Raw genomic sequence first — 14,346 nt, 5'->3', positions numbered from 1 at the left:
ACGCTGCCTGTCTGTATACGCAACGAGAAAGCGTCGGTTGCGTAACACTGAAGTATAGGATGATGCATTTTACGTTATCATTGGGTCGATCCCGAAGAAGGTTCTTTAATTCCAGCACGAAAACAGAAACGATCGTACGGCCTCGACCTGAGCAAAAGTTCGTCGAGGTTGTCGAGCTAGAGGCCAGCCTATGTATTTTACTACGTCTCACTCCCGCCATTACTGTTCACCGTTTTTCCTTTTCGCACACCGGTATCCTGGCGCGGGAGTCGGGAAAGGTCGAAGCTAGCCGAAGATAGCCGAGCAGTGCCGAATGGAACCGCGGTGAGCCGAGCGTAGAGGCTGCGGGACGGAGCACGCAGTAATCGAATCGAATCGTCAGTCCTTCACGGTGAGCCGGTTCATTCGGTTAACTTCGTTCGTCTGCGTTGTTTGCAATAATCGTCCTCGTAGGTGGCTGCGTACACGCTTCTTTTTCACTTTCTTTTTCTCTCGTGTCAAATAAAATAATCCCTTCAGTGATCAGTAATCCCCTCGTGCTATCATCGCGTACGGTCAGTGCGTATTGTTGGTGGACAAACTTCCTTGACGACGGGGCTGTTCAGTTTGTGGATTTCTACCCTCTGCATCCCTGTGGATTACTCGACGTCCCGCAACGGGATCTTCTATCAAAGGTAGATTCATTTAAATACTTGTCTCTTTAAAAATTACTCCAATCCTGGAATCAACTAACCTACGAAACGTCGCGTCGCGTCGCGTAAACAGAATCGTAGCGAAACCTTGAGTCGCGCTTCGTGCGACCGTAGTTCGTAATGGCGTAATCGCAATCGCTAAAATCGTTTCTAAAACGGTGTAGTTACAAAACGATTCGAAGTCAGCGAACCGAATCCGATCTCCGGAATCTTCGAAACGGAATTATCTCAAAACAGCCGTCTAATTGATCGCGTATACCAGTTTACCTGCTGTGCAGGTAATTTGAACTGCTTCTGGAACTCGCGTTGCATCCGTCGAAGATTCCAATTCAGATAGCGATTCTCAACCGTTCGATATTGTGTACTCTCGTAACGTCAACTCTTGGTTGTTTCGTTTGGACGAAAAGATAAGTGTAGGAAGCAGTTTGCTCGTAGCCACAGCTTAAAGAAACTTAGCTCAGCAAATGGGATAGCATGATTTAGAGGCGGACAAGAGGAAAGAAGGAGGTTAACGCCTCGCGAGAGATGCCGGAAATAGAGAGTATATTTATCGATCGGAGCCATGTTCAGAGTATTCAAACGAAATAGGTACGCACTGATGGCCGATTACAGTCTGTGATCTATAATGAATGGCCGTTTAAATCGTGACGCTAGACGTTTTTGCGTCTACCCTGTTAAACCGTGGCCACCCTTTATGACAACCAACACGGGATCGTGCGAAATTTTCTGCTAAACTACCCGTTGACACTTAAACGACGGTTTACCTTCAGTCCCGAAATTATGCGAAACGTTATTCCGCCGGTCCGGCCAAATCGTTACATTCGCCTCTTGGACACTTTTCAACGGAGTATTGTTTATATTTTGCCAGGGTGCCGTGTGTAATTCACCCGGACAGACATGCAGTCTGTTTTCTCTGAATTTCCAATTGAATTTCGTTATTTTGAGAAACATAGCGAACGATGTGTAGAGCATAGTTTATTAACGTCTCTTGGATCCATTTTCATTTCTCGTCACCGTGTATTTCATCCTTTACACTGTTCTCTTCCAACTGTATATCAGTTGCTTTAGTAGACTACGCTAATTTGTTGCGGTCTGCAGTGCTACATTGAGCAAATTACGGTAGCATTGCTTACTTTCAACCGATCGTTGCAAGCATTTACGTTGTTATTTTTGTTATTAGTGATGAGCTAGCGAAAAATCCAGGAAGTAACTGCAAATAGCGTCAAGGATTCCTAAATATTACTCTTTCATTTGCAAACAGAGGTTTGCTGATTAAATGTTTTTTGTTTGAGGCAAATTTTGAAAACTTTTTTCTTTTTTCGCTGGGTCGACGTGTAGAAGTATATAATCTTATCGTAATAAATCAGAATTCCGAGAATCAATTTGAAGAAGATTAAATGATCCTCTTGTTTACCACGATGCATTCCCCGGTACTCTTTTTATCGCCTCGAAACTGCAGCGTTTGCAGACGCAAAGATAAGTTATCGAGACGCCTCGCAATATCCTTTCGAGTGTTTAAATTCGTCTGTTTACCCGAGCGAAGCAACGTGTACAAGAGTTACATACTTGTAGCGAGCCTTACGTATCCACTTGTTAGTCACAAGTGTCTTTGTCGCATGGTAAACACCGTTTAAATCCTCCGGCGAGGTGCACCCCGTGGGAGACGCTCGTCTAAAACTAGCTTCTAAAACTTTCGGGCTCCGCGAATGATTCAGAAGATGTCTCGTAGGGCACCCCACGTAGTCACTGTCTGACTAATCCGCAAACAAAACGCGAGAAATATAGCCGAAGCTATGTCCAATTACGGAGTTTTGTTTCTCTGAAATAAGACATCGGCAATGATTCTGAGTAAGAAGTTCCTGACAATAAATAGAACCTTGTTGATTAGAAATTTCAAGGCCTGAAACGTGTATTTGTCCTCTTTATTGTAATTGGGTATATAAAATTATTATTTGTACTTTTAATTATCCGTGAGTTAAAATTCTTTGGTATCGTAATATACAACACACGTTCGCATCGCATTCAGAAAATAAACCAGAATGATTTTCGGCGGATGTTGCGACCGGTTTAAAATTTCACTAGAGTTAAAAATGGATCGTGACTAGACTGTGGAAACAATTATTTCAGCAACCGATTCGGTCGAAGTACCGTTGGCAGGGACTAATTTTAAACCAAGCAGCGGCATTTTTTAATCGTCATTCCGTACAATTCATTTGGCAGTCTTGCAACCAGATTGCGGTTTCGAGGGAAACGTGCTCTCTCATTAAACTTTAATCGAACGAAACGCTTTTGTAATCTCCTGGCTCACGAAGGAATCATGAATATTCGTCGAACCGATGTACCGTTTTCCATTGCCGGTGAATAGTTGTAGGTAAATGTTACGTAAAACTATCGCGAATCGTCGGGTAAACCTGAAACGTTCCAACGCGTACGGTTTATTTATTTGTTGCCCTAAAAATCTCCGATACGTAGCACGTTAAATGCATCGTTGATTCCTTCTACGTAATTGATCCTCGTATTAATTTTGCATATTGAACCAATCATTACGCGTTCTTGTTTCGGAACATGTTTGCTTAATCGCGTTTGCATAAACGAAATAAACAAGAAAGCTTTTAACCGACCACGCCTATGCCTAAACATTCCTCGACGTCCGTGAACTACTTTTCGAACATTGAATTTAACTCTTCTGAAAAATAACAAAGACCCTCGAAAACAAAGAAATAGTAAAACCCAGGATACCTGCAGGATAATAAAGAACGAGGGTTCAGCTTCCAGAGGATCCCTCTGGCTTCCGAATAATTTAAAAACTTGCCAGTCGCCGATTCGCTCGTAAATTCGCCGCTCCCTCTGGCTCTGTTCTCCCTTTGAAAACCGTCCTCCAAAGGGTTCGACCGAGGCAGAGGGAGGCGAAACACGCGGGTTTTACGAAACCCAAGGAAGCTCTCTTGTACGTGTATACCGTTTGTCGTTTGTCGACGCGTGTTTGTTGGGTGCCGTATTAAACCGGTCGTCGAGGTGCTCCGTGTTTACGAGCGTGTAGGTGAACGGATGTGCGTGCCCCGTGCGTACGTCGAGCGCGGACCACGTAGAAAAGCCTTGCCGGAGGAGACGAAACGAGAGAGACGCGAAGGAACGACGTTTCGAGTGCCGTTACAACGTCCCAGAGAACTCTGGATAAACCTGAACTTGTACATCTTCACTGTGCTGATGCATTAGGGTTGAATATGCGTGGATGGATGGAGAACAGGATTTCCCGTGACGCAAGTTTCGGCGAGCTTTCGCTGTTGCATACTTTGTAACCCGTCCGTCGTTTGGTCTTTGCGAAGCACCGAGAAATTATTCCACGTCGGGACGAGATATATATCATGATTAACCCCTCGAGCTGGTAATTATGACGGACCATATTTATGGCACGTGGCATAATTTTGATGATTCGTTAGGTTTCGCGGTGATCTTTTTGGGAGTTTCATGAAGTGGCAGCTACTTGCTCGATTAATTTCAATTTTTTAACCTGCATACTCTTATGGGAATTGTTAATGTTGTTTTGGAGAGGAATTTAAAAGAATAACGAAAGCACTTCTCATGTTGTTGAACGTATTTCGTTGGTGGTAAAAATGTTTACCCCTTCAGGCACGAATGATTAAATATTACTCTTGCAAGGAACGTGACTTCGCAGCGGTAAATAAAGTTACTTTTTTTTCAAGAATATTGAGGGTTCATCTTGTGCTGGTTAGGAGTTATCGATGAGAAACGATTTGTAATACGGTTAACCACGATGACAATTTTCACCAATTTGCTTCCTGATTGATCGAGAAAATGTCAGTTCCGCTCTCTTCCTTGATTTTATCTGACGTGACGTAGGGAAAGGCTTACGATTGAAAGCCTGATACAAAGTTTGACTATTGTACATATACAGCAAGTAGTTATGGCGAAACAGCTTGATACCAGAACCTAGATCGTCTGCTCTAATCTCATAGCTCCATAGTCTTGAATCCTTCCTACCGTAATAGACCAACCGATCGACTACTTGATTTCAGAACTGATCGATCCTCGCAGACCGCTTTAGCAGCTGAAATGGTTACGAAAAATCCTCGATCATACTTGCTTTTCTCTTACAGAGACCAATGGATTACATCCTGCGATTTATCGATTCAGGCGGTGAAAGTGACGCCGTTTGATACAAATTTAGAAAGCAGATATCGTGCCATCCTATAGTTTGCTCTTAATCTGTCCTCTCTGTTCTCGGCTTGTTACAATTTGCAGCTCGTTCAGATAAAATATACGAACTGCTCGTTAATTGCAAGGTAGATCCTTATCGAACACATCTGCAGTGTCAATTCTGAGGTTTCTAATTAGCGAGCTAATTGATGAGTGTGCATCAGAAACACTGATGTTACAAAAGTTTGTAGAGACATTGATACATTCTATTAGAACAAACGCAAACCATTTGAAATTTCTTAAGTTTCTTTATTTTAACATAAATTCTGCTATGATATACACGAACCTCGGTTCTCGAGAACAAATGTACAGAGAAATAGATTATCTTCAGTAACACGACTGAGGGGGTTCATTGGTCGCTGTTTGCTTTACGGTTATTATACTTTCCGGCGGACGGGAGCCCTATCGACTTAATAAATTTACTTAGGTTCGTCCAAGTAGACCAGAGGAGGTCGATGCACGACGGTGACCGTAGCGCAACGTACCAGGAGAACGCACAGTTCTCCTTGTGCTTCCAGACACTCGCTAACGCGTAAAAAGCTCTAACAAGAGTGGTAACGAATTAGTCAGGACACCGCGTAATAGTGCCGTAGGTTCTTTTCCTGTAGTCCGTGATAGCGAGACAAAGGATCGGTTCGAAGGTGACGTTGCAAAATTTCCTCGTGAATCATCCCGAGTCTGTTTGTCTCGTTTTTATTAATCGATCTCGCAGCAGTCGGAAGATCAATCGCGATTGTAAACGCGCGATTTCACCTCGAGATAGAATCCTCGAGGACGCGCCGTGACGAGCGATGCATTTCGTTGCATCGATGCAACGAGCCGCGGTAATGAGAAAGGTATTTATTGCGAGAGTACGAGTTACGGTTGCTGACGTCCAAGGATGATGCTTGATCCACTATCGAGAACGATTCGTTTAAGGATATTGGGAGATCTAGAGCTGACGACAGCGATGGAGATCATTTGTGACAATTATTTCGACCTTGAATGGGGGACTTTGGAACGGGGTGGTCAGATTATTTCTCATTTGGAACTAATAAGATTTAATGGATTTGCATGGTAATGGTTTTGTCTGATGGAATTATATGGATGTTGCAGTCGGGATTAAATTAAATGGATAAGCGAGGAATGTCGATAAGAGTCAGAAATATCCTTGGTGTGTACAGAAATTTTAGTTGTTCTTTCATTTAAATGACTCTACGTTAACTTTGAAATGACTCAGCCTTCATCTTGCGAGGGTTAAGGTTCGCAAGATCATTGTTGCTCCATTGTACCAGCAGACAGACGTTGCCATAGCTACTTGAAAGCATATAGAATATATGTATGTAGGAGGATTCGAACGTATAGACTGATGTGACAGAAACTTGTCTATTGTTTCATCCGTAGGCGCCACTATAGTTGAAGTCTCTAACACAGTTCAATGGGAATTGTGTTCCCTGTTCTCTTCCAAAGCCTACGCTCGAAACGGAAAACATGTCTGGAACATCTATTACACGCGAATGTTCACGAGTACGACGTTGCTTTTTGCCTCCACTTACAAATTGAACTGTAATGAAATTGTAAAACACGAAACGTGAAAGTTTCTTGTTTAACTTCTTGAATGGTGTAGCTTGGTGTAGCTTCATTTTACAGATTATTATCTGTTACTGTAATTCTTAATTTTTTTAACAATATTAAATTCTAAAATAGAATTCGAATGATTTGACAGTGTTTCGTTAGTTGAAAAACCAGGTCATTTCTAATTATGGGTTACAAAGAGTCACGTCGTTTAAGATGCGGTCACTTTGAACAAATTTCAGCGGTCTTAATGATAGATATTTTCGAAGCGGGACTAAAGCAAGGATCAAAGAGTTTTCATGGTTTCCGAGTGTTCAGGTTAAAGAGAGCACCGACGTGCTTTGTGTCCACGGAAACGTTGACTTTCGAACGGTCTATTAAATTGCACGGTAGTCGTTGCTCGATCTACCGTGACTTTCTCTGGAGCGCATCCCAAGCGAACGGAATCGTAAGATCCGCTGGATGCACCTGACTGCATCTGTAACTTCGCTAAGTGGGAAATCAATGGAAGTTTCGTCGATCATAACTTTGTCCATTCATGAAAGTTGCCAACTTTCTAAACCTAACGATTCCATTTTTTTTTCTTCTTTCCAACCGTGTCCCATTTATGGTACCTGCGTGCATTCACATTGTGTAGAAACTTATCGTTAGTACTGTTAAGGAATACCAGAAGACGTGGAATTTTTGTTTACCATTCCTCGGTGGAATTTATCTAGAAATATGAAATATTATTTCCTAGTGTAGGAAACTGATAAATCTAATTTTAGTTGAAATACCGTTGAATACCTATGTTTCGCTAAAACAGCTGAAACGTTTCCAATGTCAAATATCACAAGACTGTGTTTGATCTGTTTTAAGACGTCTGACACTTGTTAATGACGCCAGTCATTACATTTGCGCAATGTATACACTTGGGTACATCTGTTCGTCTTGTCAGTCTTTAATCTAGAATCTTATCGCGAGTGTTTAATCCGGTTCAACCCGAAAACGAAGGCGAGACATAGGTGACCGTATTCTGCGAACGAAATTGTAAAATATCCGGAGTAGGAAGTAAATAAACTTTCATTTCCAATTTGTTGCAATTAGACATAGTTATCCGTTAGAATGATACGACTTTCGTTCTCGCTGAATCATTGTGATAATTAAAATGCCGATGGATCAGAAGGCAAAATGGAAATTTCCATACACGCACATTGTCATGGTGTAAATTAACGAGATACAGTTGAGAAGATCCTTGACGAAGAAGGCGTTATACGTACGGTGTCCTCGTTGTGGTGTTATTGCAGCAAGAGATTTTTTTCTCTCGTGTTTCTCGTGTGAACAGCCTCGTGCATTTCTTTCGCAGCGTGGTTTCTTATTGCATTCTTTCGACGGATCTTCCGGAACGAATGGCATCGATACCGCCGAGACATTCCGTGAAATTTGCACTTCGATCGTGATCGCATCGAATGATAGCCGGTAATCAATAGAAGAAAAGAATTCTTCTGCTTGTAAAAAAAAAGCATGTTTGTTATTACTGTTGGCGTGACTAATTTTTAGGGCGTCTTGCATGCGTCTAGTCATTCCAAAATTACGCATCTATGTCTCACATTTATATTTCTCCGCTCGTATTCCTTTAATTTAGTATCTTTTTCGTTCCAGTGTTGATTTTAACCGTGTTCCTTTTTTTAATTAGCCCACTTTACAGCAGTAGATTATATACGAAATTTCGCAGAAATAATTAAACGGATCGTTATTAAAAATTAAGACTTCGATAAAACTGTAGATCACGAATTTAATTACGACGGTATAATGAATGAGATAATTCTATTTTCTGGATAATTTTTCATGGAATGCAAGAAATACACGTTTGCTCGATGTTCCATAGAAAAGTGTTACCTTAGCTGAAAGAGTTGTTAGGAGAAAAGGTGTGGCGCGTACTGTCCTCTTTGCAGCGTTATCTTTGTAACCTGTGTCTTTTTCCTCGTTTCGTGCAAACAGTGTTCCCCGTCGTGTTTCACACCCACAAGTTCTAACCACTTTTCTTTTCCATTTCCTCGCGGTTAGCGCGGTTTCAAAGGCTGCTTTGAACCTTCTTCACCTCTTCGTTAGAACGTTACTTTAAATTTCCAAGTCACTGGCGTTTTAATCTTTTAAAAATCATATTAATTTCTACCGAAGAAAATTCATTTTAAATTTGGGAATTTTCTTGGAATAAGAACAGTTTGTTTTTCTTTTTTTTTCATACTATGAAAACGCATTATAACATAAAAAAAGTCTCCCACGCGGTAAGTGTACCGCTCTCAAAGGATTTCCTTTTCATAAGTACTCGCATGAGTAGCGTGAGAAGTAAGGCTAAGATATAATAAAACCCTGACAAAATCTTAGATCTCCTTACACCGTAGAAAAATGCTAATGAGAGAAATTACGGGATCGTAGCAGCCTTTAGGAAACTGCGTAGGTTTTTCGCAGATAATGTATGCACATTGCATACAGTGCATTGTTGTTCACCCTCGTGCTTAAATTAACGCCAGCAGCTCTTTATGATATGATTTATTTGGAAATTAGTATTTAAATTTTTACATTGGGTATTAGAGGAAAGGAAGGGTACATATTTGTAAATAGTACACGATATTCTTCTCTCATTATATGCCACCCTTCCTAACTTTGTACACCACTTGGACTAATACATAAGTATGGAGGGCGAATCCCCCTTACGAACGTCAGATGTGAAGTATCACGATCAATACAACACGTTAGGTACTCGTGTCAGAGAATGTTCGTGAAAAATACTTTAGCAGTTTATTTTTTAAATTTTCCTTTCCAAGAAAACAAATGAAAATGCTGCAGAAAATTGAACCGCAAACAAGAGAAACATTAATTTTTGCTCAAGGGATATAATCCCTTCTTGCAGAACTGTAGTCTGATGGGGTGAATCCCCTGTGGAAACGTTGAATCTGTGGGGAGCATTTCAATCAATAACAGGGAGACGGTCGTTAGGGTGCTTCGTCGGATGCTTGAGGTCGAAAAATTCCATCGTACGTAATACCCAGACGATAAGATCCTGGTGGAGGGAATAATTTATCAAAGTAACAGGTGCTTGCCTCACCTTTATACCATGAAACGTGACATGATTATGAATATGACTGGAGCTCGGTGAATTGGTGCAAGAACTTGTGTTCGTTCGTGTAAATTGAGTTTAACAGCGATACGTACATACAAACAACTGTTATGCCCCTCTAAAATTCATATCAACGTTAATGTATTCGATGTAACAGCCGTGGACTGTGTGTCAGTTTAATTAAATATGCTTGTACGATTTTGAAAATATAACAGGAGGTAGGATTTTACTGTTGAATTTGAAGCGCTTCGCGAGTGCAATCGCCAGGCTTCCCCAAGCTTTATAGAATAATAGGACAATGAATCGCATAGAATTGTACAGGAAGCATCGGATATCCGGTGGCAATAGTTCACAATAGTCTGCTCTGTCGTGTAACGATGGTAAAACCAATTGGATTTCAACGAATTGATATTTCTACTTTCAATAGTCAGCATTTCAATATGCCTTGTAACAAATTTTCATTCGTTCCGTATATAACGTAATTGTTTCTCATTCATGGAAGTGAAAGCGTGTTGCACACGGTTAATCATAATCTGGATTTAATTCAGAACCGATTAAAGTCTGATTAGACACAGTCGGACAAACGATTCGTAGCGATCGACAACTATACATTTCATGATTTTAAGCGAGTACAATTTTCTTGTGGCATTCCAACGGTTAGAAAGGCGGCATAGTTTCGATATGGTAAACGTTTATTAGAATTCCAGGATCCTGGAACGAATGATTTCACGCGTTTCAATGTTCTCTCTTCGGCATTAATTACAATTTTTACGCCTGGATGAAGCGTCTCTGAAATTCCATTGAAATTTTAATTGTGAATGATATTAGATATTAAAATAATAAGTAGTTGCGCTTTAAATGGCTTAAAGTTTGATTAAGGCCTAAATTTCTTTGCAAATTGCACTCGTAACACTATCTCTGTTGTTCAATCTTTGGTTTGGTTTTCTTGGATGCACGAAAGTAAGGTAGCACAATGCTCAGAGATCTGAACTGTCGATTTGTCGAACCGAGAAAGTCTTAAAACGTTTGAAGGAACTGCAACAATGCGATTCGCAGACGATTAAACCTTTTGGCAGTTGCCAGAAGCCTTTGCGCTTATTTCCGACTGACCTGCTTAACTCTTCGAACACGTACCTACTTGCCTTTCCGTACCTTCTCAAATCTTGTTTTCACCCATTTCAACTGGCAACGTTTTCACCTACCTGCACTCTTCCTGCCCATTCAAAATACACTTCCTGTGGTTGACACAGCGTGCCGCGCATTTTTGATCAATTCGTTCGAGGATACACACGACCGGGCTAGAAAATAATTCTTCTCTTTGTTCAGTCTTGGATTCACGAGATGAAGTATACCGTCAAGTATTCATCCATCGTCTAAATATTAATTAAACAGAGCGTATCAAAATTTGCAAGGATTTTCGAAAGCCGTTGTCCAACAAAATTAAAACGTTAAATATAAATTCAATTTAGACTCGACGGTGACAAAGAGTTGGCATTTGACGATTCAATTGAAAACTAGAATTGTTGATCTGTAGTAACCGTAAGACTAAGGCGTGGGTTTAATTAAATTTCGAAATAATAAATTCGTGTGTCATTGGGACGTTGGAATGCATTCTTGCCGAGGTGATCATCCTACGCGAGATCAGAAGAAGAAGGCCGTAGGTGTTGGCTGTCAGGGTGTCACGGGACCCGCTTATTCATCGTTCAATGTCAGTGAATTTGGCAGAAACGTAACAGCGTTCACAATTAATGTCATTCGTACGCCAATAAATTGTCTCGATGCATGGCGGAAGAGCTGGGAAAACGTTGAAAATGAGCCAGTGGCAAATGAGGACAGCTGGAGGAAGCGATGTGGAACATGATGTACTTACCGTGTATGTAAACCTGCCCTCGGTGATTAATAATTATCGCCGATTGTTATTTCAAAACACCTGACAAATTTTGCTGTTTGTTCCGTGGCAGCGTTGGTGCGTTGTCAAAATTCGAGAGGACGTTTCTTATTAATTAACGAATCAACAGTTCAGAACTAGTAAAATAATTGAACTTATACGGAGAACTACCTAAGTGTTACATTCACTTATTAATGAAACTTTGCCAGCTTGTAGAGCTCTGCCAAATGTTTGCCAACATTTTTTTTTTTTAATGATAATTTGTCTCTTTTTGTATAACTATTACATAAAAATTATCATTAAAAAAAAAAAAATATTGGGAACCAAGGATTTGAACCGAGGACCTTCAGATTGCGAGTCATGGATCCGCTCCGTGGTTAAACACATGACTCGTAATCTAAAGGTCCTCGGTTCGAATCCTTGGTTTCCATTTTTTTTATTTTTTTTTTATGATAATTTTTATGTAATAGTTATTCAAAAAGGGACAAATTATTATTAAAAAAAAAATGTTGGCAAAGCTCTACAAGCTGGCAAAGTTTCATTAATAAGTGAGTGTAACACTTAGGTAGTTCCCCTTGTTAGTCTATATTGAAATTAGTAAAAATTAGTAAATAATTGAAATAGTACTATGTTATTAAGTCTGACACAAAATCCACTCGTCTACTTTGACGTTGGAGAAAAAAAAAGATGAGACAGAAAATATCCTTGGTAAGAAACCTTACGAGGAAGGCTGTTAGGTGAGCTGGTTGAACGTGTCCCAGAATCTGAAAGACGATCGGATGAAATAATCGGTCCACTGGATGGGTGTCGTCATCGTCCACGATACTAAGGTGTCATTGACCTCGTCCTCGAGGTCCTTAAGGTGCAAAAACGCATACACACGCGATACCGTTGGCACGAGTCCACGACATGGATGCACCTGCTTCTCGTCGCAGTCACGGCACATGCACCTGACGTTGCGCCTCGTGCGTTCGCTCGCGCGCTCGCGTGTTTCTTCGTCTCGTCTTGGTTCCGCGTCGAGGAATCCGCGGAGGTCGCGACGGCATGCACGAGAGGAATCCTCCTCTTTTGTCCTCGACGTAAATTACACGAGGGGCAACCGAGAAAAATGACAATGCCTCGCCGGAACGGTTGATTTCTACGTAAGTACAGCGAGGCACAGTTAGAGTAACTGCCACACGCTGACAGTTAACGCTTTTCAACAAGACGTCGCTTTTAACGTCAAACCCACGGCCCGTTTCTTCAGCAGCCGAATGAAACGAGACACGTTAGACGCGATGTACACACGACCCTTCCGACGACAAATCTGGAACGTGGAATTGCATGGAGTGCAGAGCGAGCTGCAATCCGCGAGGCTAGACTCGTGTCGGTTAAATAGTGCATAGAGAGTACAGTTAAATAGAGTCGGAAGTCGCTGTCTAGCTGATGTCACGTATCTCTTGCGTTTCCTCTTGGAATGCATCCTCTTTCAGCCGACATTCTCCTCGGTGGGTTTCAATTTTCAAATTGAGAAACTTATTGCCCATCGCTGTCGTAACGAATAAGCATTGTCTAATTTAAAATTTTCACAGACGCTTAGAAACTTCTTAAGCTCTGAAAATTGTTCACGACACGGTCTAACTATATGTTTTAACATACAATGGAGAACGTGCACAACGAATCGTAAGATTTCTATGCACTTTTACGGAACATGTCTAGCATACCCTAGCTTCGTTTCGAGCGTGTAAAATAAAGCTTACGGTTTCTGGCGAGTACGTGACAGATCGCGTTTAATTTTCTTATTTGAATCTTTCGTTTTGGTAACTCGTTATCGTAGCATTTACTATTACTTTTAGAAGGATAGTTGAGTCATTGCAGGTAGCTTCTCTCCTTGCTGCAGTGTACCGCTATGCGTCGATGATTATGCAATTTCGCGCCTTTCTGCCGCCTTGAAACCATCTCGAACTGCTACGATGCAGTCGATAATGTGCCAGACGAAGTTGTCACATTTTAATGGACTGTATTTTAATCGAATAATCACGTTGGAAGTGTTTTTAAGAAAATTGGCAATAGCTGTTCGCTTGTCAGGTGGTCTCTCATGAATACATCGTTAAGTAGCGTATACAGTAAATAGAAGTAATGCATGATTAGTAATAAATTAACTTATTTACAGCTCAATGTTGTTTACTATTGAATATCCAGCTTCCAATCGCTTACGTGCTAATCGACAACATTAAGCTGCAAATTGGTTGATGAAACATTCAGTCACTTTCTTCAAACTTTAGGCTTCGAATTAATATAGCACAAGTGCTACTTTTGCAATATTATAATGTTATCGAATCGTGTCAAACTTTCTCTCGAAGTCGGTCATCTGATACAATACAACCTAATAACTATTCACTTTGCATCTAATATTCAAACGTTAATAAAAATAAAAGTGAAAGATCTATTGATCAAGATGAAGGGAAAAACTTGCTTTCACACCTGGTGTGCATAAGAAACGCGATAAAAATTCACCTAGATTCACACTGTTGACAAGTAGTTCGAGGGAATTGAGACCGAGGTTGACGAGCAGTGTTTTTCTCCGACGTCGGAGAAAGCAAAAGAAAGGGAGGCATTAGGACAACAGATGCTTGCTATAAATCGAACTAGACAAGGTTTACGTAACACTAGGAATATCTGACCCTATGACTGGACACTACGTCTGTTACGTTGTTGCATGTTCGGCATACGTTGAACCTAACCGAAAGGTCTCTGTGCTTGGTATCCGAGATTGCTCAAGCGGGGGACCGGGCGATAGTTGTTCACAACCGTGACTGAACGATTCGTTTGATGCCGTTTACACGACGAATTATCGAGCCTATAGGTTGCCGTCATTAGTTTCCTCGTTGACGCAAGGATATTTTCTGTCGGCC

General features: G+C 41.0%; 1 protein-coding gene across 4 annotated transcripts in view; it reads left to right on the top strand.

Annotated features, from left to right (window-relative positions):
* The first annotated feature begins 357 nt into the window (after positions 1 to 357).
* Positions 358 to 14,346, top strand: part of LOC114877017 (calponin homology domain-containing protein DDB_G0272472) — an 85,034-nt gene continuing 71,045 nt past the window's right edge. For 3 of the 4 annotated variants that reach the window (XM_029189083.2, XM_029189081.2, XM_029189086.2), the window contains exon 1: positions 358 to 674. The gene's annotated coding sequence lies outside the window, so the exon portion shown is untranslated. The remainder of the gene's footprint in view (positions 675 to 14,346) is intronic. The other variant, XM_029189087.2, reaches the window with a different exon arrangement.

Source organism: Osmia bicornis, chromosome 13 (genome assembly GCF_907164935.1).
Source record: "Osmia bicornis bicornis chromosome 13, iOsmBic2.1, whole genome shotgun sequence".
NCBI classification, from domain to species: Eukaryota; Metazoa; Arthropoda; class Insecta; order Hymenoptera; family Megachilidae; genus Osmia; species Osmia bicornis.
Note: the sequence above shows the minus strand (reverse complement) of the source record. Positions and strands in the feature narration are given on the sequence as shown.